General features: G+C 44.2%; 1 protein-coding gene across 4 annotated transcripts in view; it reads right to left on the reverse strand.

Moving 5' to 3' along the window:
* Nucleotides 1–14360, reverse strand: part of grm8b (glutamate receptor, metabotropic 8b) — a 417912-nt gene that overhangs the window by 163598 nt on the left and 239954 nt on the right. The window lies entirely within an intron of this gene.

A 14360-nucleotide genomic window follows, 5' to 3' on the forward strand; every position in this document is an offset into this window, starting at 1 on the left:
GTAAACAGGACTGGGTCAGAAAACAGGGAGACTTCTATTTAACAAAAATACTATCAAAGATAGAAATTGAGCTAAATAAAGCTCATTAGACAGCCAGGACTGTTTCTAATATAGCCTGTTTCAAATGAAGGATTGATTCTCTCTCACAATGAGGTTCTACGTTATATACACTACCGTTCAAAAAAGGTAGTGTCTACAGATACGGACCCGTACCCATAGCCTGTGGCCTACGGATACGGCACTTTGCCTTCCATAAATATTAATGAGACATACATGAATATTAATGAGCCGGCTGATGAACGCGCTTTGTGATTGGCTGGTAATCCGACGTACCATGAGCCGGCTTGGTAATCCGAGTGATGAAGGCGCTTCCGTGATTCGAGGTGAATCTGCGTGCCGAGCCTGTCATGTCAGTTATCTGCTGTTCTCTTTTCTATCATGCATAATGTCTTATAAATATCATTATCTGACTTTTTCACGGACAGCGATTTGGGGGTTGAAATCAGCACTACTATTAAAAATAGCAAAAAATTTTATTCACGTGACCCTGTTCTAATAAAGCACAAACAGCAAACAAAACAAATGGCGGAACAAACAGCCAGCAAACTACAAGTATTTTTTTTACCTTCAAAAGTAGCGACAGACTATTACATATTAACAACCTAAACAAAACCCTGACGTATTTTCTACGTCTGTCAACACAGACACTGCACGTCAGTCACTTTAATGTTAGCGGACTCTGTTGAATGGCTAAGTTACATAACCACAAACAAATCTCACAATATCACAGTAAATCGAGTTTGTGTTTTTTTTTTAATTCATGCCGAATTAAAGAGCTGCTCCTCACCATTCACGAGTGTTTGTTTCATATTCGACATCCTTAACTTTATCTTGTAAATTAGCGTCCGAAATTAAATGGGAACATTTGCAATGGAGTTCGTCAGCCGCTTCCACCACTGAACGCGGTAAACTACTTAATAGGAACTGGACTTCAAACAATTTATACACGGCGTCTAAAAGCGTAAAAACTGCAATGTCTAAAGTGTGAGAGGAGACGGTGTATTTTTGGTTAAATTATACAATGTTCGCCGTCAAAGTCATTCATATAAACTGCCTGTAATGTGCAGCAAATAGTAGTTAACCGGCGCCAGCTCTTCAGTGACCTTCACGGGTCCGTACCTCTAGTACAGATGCTACAGGTATGGACCCGTACCTGTAGCATCAACCTTCAAAAAATTGTCACCCAGATAATTTCATGTTTTACATTTTTCTTTGAAATTACCATTACTTCTGTATTCTTTTTGTTTCAAGACAGGCCAAGTTTTTTTGGCTCTTTTTATTAATTATAGTTAGTAAGTCAGTTGAACTCAAATCTCTTGCTTGTTTGTATACACTATTGTGCAAAAGTTTGGGGTTACCCAGACAATTTTGTATTTTCCATGAAAATTCCCACTTTTATTCATGCGCTAACATAATTGCACAATGGTTTTCTAATCATTAATTAGCCTTTCACCACCATTAGCTAACACAATGTACCATCAGAACACAGAACTGTTGGTTGCTGGAAATGGGCGTCTGTACCCCTATGTAGATATTCCATTAAAAATTAGTTGTTTCCAGCTACAATAGTCATTTACCACTTTAATACTGTCTAGACTATATTTCAGATTCATTTAATGCCATATATATTGAAAAAACTGCTTTTCTTTCGAAAACAGATATTTTAAAGTGACCCCCACTTTTGAATCGTAGTGTATGACAATTTTTGCTGTTAATATTTAAACAGAAGGGAAAAATAACAACAGCTCTATAAATGAAACCTTGCACATGTATAAATAAAGAACATGTCCTTTCTCTAAAGGAGTAAAATTTAGATGAAGTTTAATCTGAAGTCAAGTTAAATCCTAGTATATGATTGGTTCATGGAGACCCCATCATGTTTTGCTTCTTTTGTATAGGCAGTATTTCTCCAGATTTTTAAAAAAATTATTTCTTTTAGCGTTTCATTAGTTATCTTTTTAAAATGAAGCACTACATATAACATCTGGTATAGAGTTAGATTTATAAAATGTGACAGTGTTGTGTACTTAAATGGTTCCTGTGAAAGGCAAAAAAACACCTTTACCTTGGAAAAAAATAAGACCTTGTCACATTCAGCTTCAGCCTTTAGAAAAAGCGAAGAATGTGTCTGCAATGTGTGTTTTAAATTCCTGAGAAAAATGATCAGTCAGAAAAAGGAAGCCAACCTTGCTGATAAATACTGGTGTTCAGAAGTGAGTGTGCAGAGAGGAAGAAAGGAGGTCTGTCAAAGCTTTTGCAAAACCCACAGATGGCCGTGACTCAACCAGAGAGAGACAGTTTGTCTCACATGGCTGAACAAAAGGCCATGGACAGGACACAAGCAGTAGGGGAACATAAAGCAAACAAATAAAAAAGGATCCTTTTCATGAAAACGCCTAATGGGTTGCACAAACAAGTGTGGAAATTTAAATTGAAATACGACTGTATCATCTTTTATATACTACATTGAATACTACAAGGGACTGACTGTGCATATCATTGTGTAAGAAGTGATGAAATTCTTAACATTGCAAAATCTGACAGACATTTTAGATTTAAACTAATCCCAACCCACCTAATCCGGGTTTAGGTTGGCAGTTGTGAAGGTCAGATCATGTGATGCAACACTTGCTCGGATTTTTGGTCCAGCTGACTTTCCATAGACTGTGATTATTCTTTTGAAAAACTAATTATGGTCTTATTAAGGTCAAAGCAAATACACTACTCACAATAAGTTAGGGATATTGTGAGGTCCTCTGTGGATTTCATGCATAAGGTGTTTGTTTCACTTCAGTGATTTTGGTGATAGGGAGGAGATTGTATTATGGTGCTAGACACACATATTGTGTGTTTTCCATGTAATGGTCTCACTGTGTAGAGTTGCCTTTCATATTGGGGCCAATACCAAAAATACCAAAAATACAAAAAGACAACCCTTTACAATGTGGTGTCAATTTCAACATTCTGAGGGCATAAAAAGCTGATATTCTCAGTAAGTCATTCCCATTCTAGCAGCCATGAATACACAACGTCACTTAACGGACAAGCAGCACCACTTGGCCATAGTGCGCCTTCAGGTCGGTAGGAGGCAGTCAGATGTTGCTCGTGAACTTGGTGTGTCTCAAAGTGTCATCAGCAGACTTGCAGCAAGACACAGAACTACTGCCAGTGTTGGTGACAGACTCAGGAGTGGAGCCCCACCAGTGATGGACCACAATGATGACAAGTACCTAAGGACCTATGCACTCAGACACTGTTAGGCAATTGCCTGTTTACGAGAAGTGATGGGTACTAGGGTTTCCAGACAAACCAGTTGCAACTGCTTTGGCTTGAATGCCAGATGACCGTTGCAGGTGACTCCACTGACACTAAGACACCGCCGGGACCGTTTGCAGTGGGCACAAGACCATGTGACCTGGACAATGCAGCAGTGGTCTACCGTCCTGTTAACTGATGAGTGTCGGGTCACTTTGCACAGAAATGATGGTCGTCAGCGTTGCTGGGGAAGGCAAGGTGAACAATAAAGCTAGGTCAACATGGTCCCCAGGGTTCACTTTGCTGAAGGAGGTGTAACAGTCTGGGCAGGCATCACCAGTCAGCGCAAAACAGATTTACATAACCCATAAAGATAAAACAGATAATCTGATTGCGACTGTGCAGAACATGTGTTAGCGCAATATTTGCTCATCCAAAACACACACATCAGAGACCCATTTGGTCAGTTACTCTGTTATATTCAGTTTTTCTGATGACACAAGTTCATTATTATATTACAACCTCACTACATAATACATGCTGTAATGGGTTGAATGTCTATGAATAATGCCAACAGATTAGTTGCTTCAGTGCTGGTTTGTGAAGAATACAGATCATGCATTAGTTTAACAACCTGCTACTGATAAATTAACATCAGAATTTTAGAAAATTTTAGGTCGTATAAAACAAAAATTGAATTGCTTCAGCACGCTTGGCAGACCAGCAGTAAGTTATCTGTCAGCTTGATCGCACAAAACTTCACTGTTATGATGGCTGGATTATCAGTCAGGAAAAACACCCCCAGTTTATGATGCCCCTTATTAGCACCACTAAAATACAATATAATCATGATATTGTAAATTCTGCAGCTAATTATCTGCTCTTGTGTAGGGGAGTCCCATGTCCTACTATAGTTTTAAGACTTCTTTTATTGCTTTAGTTCATGTCTTCCTTCGAGATGAACAGTGGTCCTGTGTTTGTTCTCTCTGCAGGTCTCTTTGGATCTGGAGCGATGCGTCTCTTATCTGCAGTCTTTGGGCTCACCTCGCCACTGGATCCACGGATTTGTTAAAGATTTCTGTATCATTGCGAGATAGCGGCACGGTGTCACTGTAACTGTGACAACAAGTGAACACTGCGTCAGCTGCCTGCTGACAATCGCATGATTGTGGTCCTACTACAAATCCACCACTGTAGACTTATCAGGACTTATGCGTCAGAAATGTTACAAGGAACAACTGGCTAAATTGTGGCGATGTTTCAGAGTCCCATCAATTCCCGGCCCCACTACATATTTAGGTCACTCCATTTGCTATCTGTACATAATGTGCACATGAATAACACGTCTGTGCTCAGCGGAAGATCATTTTGTAAATGGGTACATCTATATTAAATGGCCACATTTTATGTTGCTGTGATTTATGATCATCAGTAACTAATAAACAAATACTGCATTTCTAAAAATGCCATATGGGAGAATGAACAGCCTTGGTGGAATACTGTGCTCTCTGAGTGCTTTTCTTCTTTAAAATAAGTGAAGTGCCATGAGATGGCATATGTTGTGAATTGTCACTATATAAATAAAATGGAACTGAATTGTACTGAGTGAAGTATCCATCCATCCATCCTCTATACACCGCTTTATCCTCACTAGGGTCGCGGGGGGTGCTGGAGCCTATCCCAGCTGACTCGGGCGAAGGCAGGGGACACCCTGGACAGGTCGCCAGTCTGTCGCAGGGCTACATACATAGACGAACAATCACACTCGCATTCACACCTACGGGCAATTTAGAGTAATCAATTAACCTCAGCATGTTTTTGGACTGTGGGAGGAAGCCGGAGTGCCTGGAGGAAACCCACGCATGCTCAGGGAGAACATGCAAACTCCATGCAGAAAGATCCCAGGCCCACCCCAGGATTTGAACCAGGGATCTTCTTGCTGCAAGGCGAAAGCGCTAACCACTACGCCGCTGAGCAGCCCTGAGTGAAGTATTATTCCATAAAATTATTAGAAACAAATGACCTCAAACTAAGACTTATGAAGTGTTGTTCACCACAGTATTACTGGTAGGTGAGGAACCATGGGGAAACTGATGTGACACATTCATGTCAAAACTCCTGAAACTCAGATAATAAATATTTAACCCATTTCATATGACAGTCTGGTTGTCTGGCTTCTTGACCTGTAATATTATCCTCAAGCTCCTAGACTTCACATATTCATTAAGGGAGTACATTGTTCCTTGACTGACAGAAATGATGAACAAGATCAGACACAGTGCAGCTTTAAGCTCTGGCTGTTCCACAGTTTTGTTTTAAAAACTGACACAGAAAATATTAAGCTCCTTCCATTTCCTCCGACATAAGGATGTATAAAATTAACATTCAAACACTTTTGAAGAGGAGTGTGAGATTTAATATTCTGTGTTTGTGTGTGAAGTTTTGTGATTATTAAAGTTGTGTAAAGGCAGACAGCTCATCAGACTGCAGCAACTCCCACTGAGCAGAGAATAATGAATCTGGAAACAAGAGGAAATAATAGCCAGCGACCAGATTTGGTGTTTAATAATGAGGGGAGGATTCCCTGATGTCAGCGTCAGCATTCACGCTTCCTGCTGACGAAGGCCTCTGTCTGTTGCGGTCAGCCACGATGAGCAGACTTCAGACCATGATGATGAGGAAGAGCAGAAAATGAAGAAGAAAAAGATGGAGAGAAGGATGGATGAATGAAGGTTTAATGAGGATATGATGAATCAATCTGTTGGGTCTTGATTACATGGAAAGAAAAATGCAGATAGAGACATCAAATCCTGACAAAACATGTAGATGACGGCCTTGATGACAAACAGCTTTTATCATCTTCATCTTGGGCCATACTATATATAGTTGAGCATTATTGTTTGATCACATTTTGATCTCGTTATCTGATAAAAACATGGAAAAGCAAATCTCAGAAAAGGGAAGGAGGGATATTAGAAGGTCCTATGACTCATTTGGACCTGGACTTAAATTTTATTGGTTATTTAGTGACCCCACATCTGAGGTGGATGAGACAGAGAGAGGTATCACAAAATTTAAATAGTAGCATCAATTAATTTCTTGTGTGTTTTTTTTTTCAAAGTTAAACTAGTGCATGTAGAAACAAAACCTTGGGGCGGAGTTGAAAGCAGCACACTGAACTGTGTACTCTCATCCCCTTAAAATCATGATTCCTGGAATCCTTGTAAATACTTGTTGGGCTGTTTTGTTAACAACTGTTGCTAAATGGTAACTGATGACATGCTAATCAGTCGCAATAATATTTAGTAGTCCTAGCATCAGCACGCAGTAGAGCTCTACTCCTGACTGGCATGTTCCCCACAAGCCTTTAACGCTGTTGAGGAGAAATTTTGTCCCACTCTTCTTGAATTATTGATTTTAATTCTCTTTGGTTAACGCTTTGAAGCAGACCATTTTGATAATCCACCACGGATTTTTAATGGGGCTCAGGTCCGGGGATTGAGCTGGCCACTCTAAGACCTGGATACTGTGCTCCTGCAGTCAAGTTCTACTGGCCCTGGATGTTTGGTAAGGGACATCATCTTGTTAAAACTATAGGTTACTTGTGTAACCCCGGTTCTCAGCGTAGCATGAGTGAGATGTCTCACTATGGGATACGTCCTCTGTATGTGCCTCAGAAGCATTTATCTCATTACGCCAATCCTGATTAGCTGGTGATCGAGATGCCTGTATCAGGTGGAGCCACCTACCCTTAAGTAGCCTGCCACGCAGCATCACTCGCCCAGCAAGAAGGGCTATCTGGTGAAACATCTCACTCATGTTACTCTGAGAACCGGGGTTACGCACGTAACCTATAGTTCTCATTCCTAGCATTCATTTTGATGTCTCACTATGGGATATGGAATCTCCCGAATTGCCAGACATGCTTATCTCAAGTCAACCACCAGCACTCAGGGAACGACCCTCTGCTTTAAGTCGGTCCAGTACTCAGTACTGCATGAGCCAAGCTCAGAGCAGAGATGTCCAGCTTTGAAAAGCGGACAAAAGCGAGAGGTTAAGACCAGCTTGCTGCTGCACAAATCTAATGAATTGAAACCCCTTTACACAGGGCCCAGGATGCAGCCAGGCCACATGTAGAATGAGCCCACAGGCCCGCAGGAACCTGCAGGCCCTGAGACGTGTAGGACAGGGCAATTGCTCCCACAATCCAGTGGGAGAGCCGCTGCTTTGTGATGGGCCTCCCCCTGTAGGGGGACACAAAGAGCTGGTCACTCTTCCAAAACCCCTTTGTCCTGTTCATATAAATCCACAAGGCAAGGACTGGACACAGCATGTGCAACCGCTGTTCTTCAGGAGAAGAAAATGGTGGTGGAGAAAATGCTGTAAGAACAATGGGAGAGCATGAGCCAACCACCTTAGGCAGAAAACCAAGGTCGGGCTTCAGTGACACCCTGGCATGCCCACGAGCAAACTGAGTGCCCAAAGAGTGCACTGAGAGTGCATGAATGTCACTCACACACTTGGTGGAAGCCAACACAAGCAGCAGCCCTGTCTTCCGCCAGCCAGTGTGGAGCTATCAGAATTAGTGTGTGGCGATGCCCTCTGACTCCGTCCGGAGTCGGAGGTATCAGAGCCAATGGGGGGAAAGCGTACAGGAGGACTGGTGGCCAGATGTGCGCGAGCGGGTCCATGCCAAGTGCTGCACCTGGACCGCGCATTGAGAAAAATAGCAAACACTGTGCATTTTCTCTCGAATGCAAAGAGATCCATCGCGGCTCTGTCAAAGTGGGCCCACACCTGCTCTACAATGGCTGGATGTAGTGTCCATTCCCCGTAGAGCGGTGTGCCCCTGGACAGCAGGTCTGGCCCCCGGTTCAGAGCCCCCAGGATGTGGGTGGCAGGAGACACTTGCTGCTCCACAGAATCAGTCTGCGTGCCAACGTGTAATTGCCGGGAGCGCAGACCCCCATGATGGTTGATATATGCCACCCTCATTGTATTGTCCGTTCTCACCAGGGCATGATGTCCAAAGTGTCTCAGTGCGAGAAACACCACTAGCACCAAATAGTTTATATGAGAGCGCTGGAGAGCTTTGCTCCAGATACCCCTCACACATCGGCCCTCACATATGCCGCCCTCACTGGACATGCTCGCATTTGTACAGGGTGCGGAAGCAAAAATGTGCTATTGACAAATTTGAATGTCCCGCCCAAATGGTGAGGGTAATCAGAACAATAATTAAAATCAAAGTTCCTTACCTTTAACCAATCTTTTTAGTATTTGTCAGACCTTGGTGCATTGTGAAGTGAGCAAGCAACAAGCAAAACGCAATAGGGTTTGTAATCTCCTGGACGCCCAAATCCCTCAGAAGGACATTGCCAAGATTGTTGGCATCAGTGAGAGGACCATTCACCGCATCCAGCATGCCAGACAATCCAGTTTGGGCACCAAGAGATCTCCAGATTGTCCTGGGAGTCTTGGGCTCAGATGGCAATAAGATGCCCCCCTACTTCTTCAAGCCAGATCAGAAAATTGGGGCTGATGTGTACTACAATGTTCTGAGATACACCATTTTGCCCTGGCTGAAGGCCACCTACCCTGACAACAACTATGTGTGGCAGCAAGATGAGGCTCCTGTTCACACATCAATCAAGGTCCAAAAGTTCTGTGAGTAGAATATGGCGATCTTCTGGCCCAAAGACATTTGGCCCCTGAGCTCACCTGATCTAAACCCCCTGGATTTCTTCTGATGGGGCGCCATTGAGTTGAGGACTAATGCCACCCCTCATGCCAATATGGATTTACTTAAGGCTCCAGGGAATCTCCAGGGAATGGGAGGCCTACCCCAAGGAGGATATCAGGAGGGCCTGTGCCTCTTTCAGAGGCTGTATCGAGGCCTTCATCATGGCTGATGGAGGACATATTGAATAAACATGTTCTGAAAGCTTTAAATTTGTGTTCTTCAAGAAATCATGTCAAAATTCCAATTAATAAAAAAGTTATACCCATTTATAGTTGTTTTTACCTGACAGGACATTTTTGCTTCCCCACCCTGTAGTGACCACTTTCCGGGACAGAACGGGGCCTATAGGAACCCCTTTCACCAGGAAAGCCAGGTGGTGCCAGCAGCATAGCGCCATTACGCATGGCACACTGACCGTCCCCCATTGACAGATTCTGTACCCCTCTGGGCCCGGAGCTGGGATGTAGTTCGCTCCAAATCCGGAACAGGCATTGAACTGCTTATTGTGTTCTTGTTTGTTAATGGTGACTGCACCCTTGACCGAGTTTTTTTGTGTGGATGTGTTTATTAAACAAGAACAATGGTGTGTGCTTGAGTGACTTAGATGAGGGACAGAACCTGCTGTCTTCAAAACGAAGTCTCTTTCCTCCTCTGCTGAGATGCGTTGTTGGCGTGCCGGCAGCACACACAGTGGCGGGGACGTGGAGTAGCACACTGTGGAAGACAACCGGTGGGACTGGTGAATGGGAACCGCCAGTACGGGCACCGGTGGGAGAGGGGAGGTTGTCAGGCTGCCCTCTTCTTCCTGGCCTGCTGACTGGCAGTCTGCGCGATCTGTACCGGCGGAGCTGCTGTCAATGTGGAGGCCTTTCTGGGCAAGCAAGTCCTTGCCTCCTGTCTGGGTGGAGCACTAGGGGCAGGATGGGCTTTAAACCATGTCGGGATTTTAAACTGAGAGACTGGAAGCCACACCGCAGTCGGCACGAAGATCTGTTGTGGGGCTGGGGCTGGTGTGGGCTCGGCTTTGCCAGGGAGGCAGAGCTGGAGAGCTTCATCTTCTTTCTTCTTCACTTCGCAGCGTTGCTGCATTGAGGCCATTGAGCCAAAGATGCCGTCTGAAATGACCGGCATGTCCAGAATGTCCTCCTTCTCTCTGTCCGATAGGTTGGTCAGGTTGAGCCATCTGGCTCTTTCCTGTAACACCATCCCAGAGATTTTCCCATGGCTTGGACCGCACAGCGCTGTACACGGAGGCAGATATCCGTTATCACGGTAATCTTGTCCCACACCACTGTGTCAGGCTTGGTCATCATATCCTCACATAGCTCCGCTTGGTATGCTGCGAGCATGGAGGAAACGTTCAGTGCCCTGACAGTCAGTGCTGCTGCCCTGTAAGCTCGCTCCATCATGGCGGACTGGAAGCAGTCTCTTTTGGACGGCAGTGTAGGGTTGCTGGAGGAGGCAGTCAGCCGTGGGTGGAGGTGCGCAGCGACTAACAGCTCTATGGGAGGCATGCAGAGAATGCCAAGCTTCTCCGTGCCCTCAAAATCCAGAGAGGAAGCTCCGTGTATCAGACTTTTGCTGCGGAATGGGTGGTCCTTCCATGAGGAGGACACCTCGTCAAGCAGCTCAGGGAAGACAGGGAGTAGCTGTTTCGTTGTTCTCATAGCCTGGGGGAAATTCTTCCCTTCATAACCCGTTAAAGTACACCGGCCCGCGGGCGGGCCGTTTTGATATCTGCATAAGCATTTTTCAAAATAGAACGACACTGCAAACGCGATTATACAAACACTATACACCCATAGAAAGCTGAGATTCTCATGAATCCGCCGGTATAAACCACTTTCAGATGTGATTACCACAGCGGGTAATATAACACATTTGTCCAACAAACAACAAATCACGTAAAGGTGTACAGCTCACCGTTGGACGCTCTTTGGACGCTCGTTCCTGGTCAAAAATGAAGATAATCCACAAAAACCGGCCAGAACCCAAGCTTAGCCATCCAGAGAAAACAATCCAGTATAATAAGTTATAAGTTTATCAAACATGCTTATATTTCCTTCGTTCAGCATTCAAAATGGATACTGAAGGCTTCTCTTCCGCTTCAAACCGAACTTCAACCAATCAAGTGACTCTGGTCCGCCTTACACGGCGAAACAGCCAATCGTGGCCGAGACTGACAGATTTGGACTACATCACTGACTGACTTACTTCTCAGCAAATCACGTCGGAGGTAGCCAATGAGCTTGCTGAATGACTTGAATATAAATCCCGCCTCTGCTAGCGGGGTTATGTCACTTCTGAGACGTCTGCTCCGGGCTCCACCTGCAGCCTCTCTCTGTTCCTCTCAATCTGTGTGTCTGATCGACACTGAAGCCTATCTGAAGTGATTTTTTGAGTTCTTTATGAGTTTTTGGAGTGAAAATAATGTGAAAACGGGCTGAAAACGAACATATACCATTGTGCAGAGGATATACAGAGGGTGTCCAAAATTGACAGGGGCGGGGCATATCAGTACAAATACATGTGTGAAACACTCATTTCTTGTAGTACTGCTCTGAAATTTTGACCTGAACTATGTAAGACCCCAGGCTTTTGCAATATTGTGTTTTCAAGCTCTCACAGTGCTGCCACACTGATTTTCAGGTGTTTTATTAGGGAAAAAATGTAGGCGAGAAAAAAATTCATCCTAATTCAGTGTGTGCCAACATGAAATACTCTGTGCCAGTAGCACCTAGAGGAATTCTGACTGCACTGGGTGAAAATTCAGGTTGTCTGCTTTCAAATGAGACCCCAACCATGCATGTACTCCAAACAGTTCAAGAACAGCATTCAATTTACTTTCTGTACATCTTCAGTAGAAATTTCGGGCGGAAATTGCCTGTACTTTATAGGGATCTGGTGGTCTCTGTTATTACTGCAGGCCAAGGGATGTTCAGCCGGGATGCAGCACGTTACGTTCCCTGGGGGCAGCTACAGTGCCTGGCATGGCAAACTGAGCAGAGGGGTTGAGGACGTCGTCCTCACTCTCATCCTCCTCAAATATGAGGAGCTCCGAGGTAGACTCGTCGTCATCCTCATAATCCAACTCCAGTACATCTTCCATAAGCGGACCCAGAGCAGCTAGGTCTAGCTGGGAGCCCCAGCTAGCACTAGTGCGCGGTCCAGTGTCCGCAGCAGTCATGTCCTTGGTCTCGCTGGTGACTGGTGTGCCACCTGCGGACAAGTAGGGATAATGGCCAGACAAGCTAGCTTGGCATGCTAGTCGTCATCGGAGACTCCTTATGGTGAAGCGGGAGCAGTGCCCGCATAAACTGGGGGCTTCGATAGCCTGTTGGGCGTGTTGCAGCCCAATGCAAAATGAGCAGACCTGATGTGAGTCGTGGTTCGATATTTTCTTGCCACAGGCACAGAGCCGAGCCCCAGAGTTTCCATCTCCTCTGGTGTGAGAAGCATGGGCGTCCATCCTGATGAGCTGGATTGCTGAGCAAGAGACACTGTGAATTAGCTGGTATGCTAATTAACCAAAACGGTGTTAGCTGGTGTGCTAATTAACAGAAACTGTGTTAGCTGGTGTGCTAAACTGTGTAAAAAGCCTTACCTTGGTGTGGTCGGACTGTTGACTCTCCAAGCTGGAGGGTTGCAAATTTGGCAGCTAGCGTTCGGTGATGGAGCAATAGCCGAGTTAGCTTCGATCTATGAACAATTAGGCTAGCTAGCGCTTAGAAAGTTGAGATATGTTACACGAAGCGAGAAGAGGTGTTTGAGTGATGCTGCATGGTAGCGGAGGCTACTTAGGGGTAGGTGGCTCCACATGACACAGGTCACCAGCTAATCAGGATTAGCATAATGAGATAAATGCTTCTGAGGCATAGACAGGGGGCGTATCCCATAGTGAGACATCGAAACAAATGCTAGGAATGAGAACATCCAGTTTTGACCTCAACAGAACAGTGCACGTACAGAAGAGCGCATGTGGGTTTGGAGAATAGCACAGTACTTGGCAAAGTTCAATGTGCCATCACAGACCAACATGAGCAACACTCATGCATCTCCAAACCATGATACTGTCTCCACCATGCTTGACAGTAGGTACTGTGCATGCTGGAAATAATGCTTCATCTGGCCTTCTGCATACCTCACATTAGCAGGAGGAAGATAAAGCTGGAAACTGGACTTATCTGACCACAGAATCTTCTTCCGATTCCTGGTTGTCCAGTTCTTGTATGCTTGGGCCCAATGACGTTAGGTTAGCCTCTGTCTCTCATTGATCAGGGGCTTCTTGACAGCCTTGTAAGACTTTAATCATTATCTAAAAGTCAGCCACGTACAGTGTGGGTGGAACACTGGACACCAGTTTGGTTTGACCTTTGCTACTGAAGCTCATGTGATATCACGTAGCGGTTTTCCCTGCACATGTGTCTTTTCTTGCTGAAGAAACCTTTGGATGTCCAGATCTTGGTTTGTCTTCCAAGCTGTTGGTTCGTCTGTATTTCTGCAGAGTGTTTTCAACTACAGAAGGACTGCATCTGCACTTCCTGGCTATCTGGCGGCAGCTGTACCCTTCCTCGTTGAGAATCTGTGTCTGCAGGTGTGTTTTCTGCGTTAGGTTCCTTGTTTTAGCCATTTTTGTCTCTGAAGAACTTTCAAATGGGCTGCCTTTACTGTATATAGACATGAAAACACAACAACAAAAATTGTGCCTTTTAATATAAAGCATGACTTTCATTAGTGGATCACTCGTACCAAAATTACCCAAAACTCAAAAAAATTCTTATGTGTTTTTCTGGAACCAATCAGTTTTAAGTTTTTAATGGATTTTTAGGATTTGTTTAGTATTTTGGCTGTGGATGTACTAAAAGAAATTGCACTTGAAGACATAAGAGTGACTCTTAATGCAATATTTCACAAATGCATGGGGTGTTGGAAAACTTTTTTCCACCACAGTATAACTGAATTACTCCAAGTAGTGGTAGGAGAAGCAACAATATGGAGTTATGTCTAAGGCATTTTAAAGCAGGAGGGGATTATTTTTATGGAAAAATATTTCAAAGTATGCAACTGTGATACAAAGAAATGAGTTTTAGAGGTTTAATCAATGACCACAAAATAACTTTAACACAGCTGATTTAAAAAGAAAAAGTGTGACAACGTACTGGAGAACATGCTGCATGCCAGTTCAAAAATGTACAAATTTATTTTTTTAAAGAAATGATGAATGCTGAAGCAAGTAGAACACAATGTGTGCTTACTGTATGGTCAGTGTAAATAAATGTTTTGAAGAAATGCCACAATCAGA

Source organism: Acanthochromis polyacanthus, chromosome 8 (assembly GCF_021347895.1).
Source record: "Acanthochromis polyacanthus isolate Apoly-LR-REF ecotype Palm Island chromosome 8, KAUST_Apoly_ChrSc, whole genome shotgun sequence".
In the NCBI taxonomy this organism is placed as follows: Eukaryota; Metazoa; Chordata; class Actinopteri; family Pomacentridae; genus Acanthochromis; species Acanthochromis polyacanthus.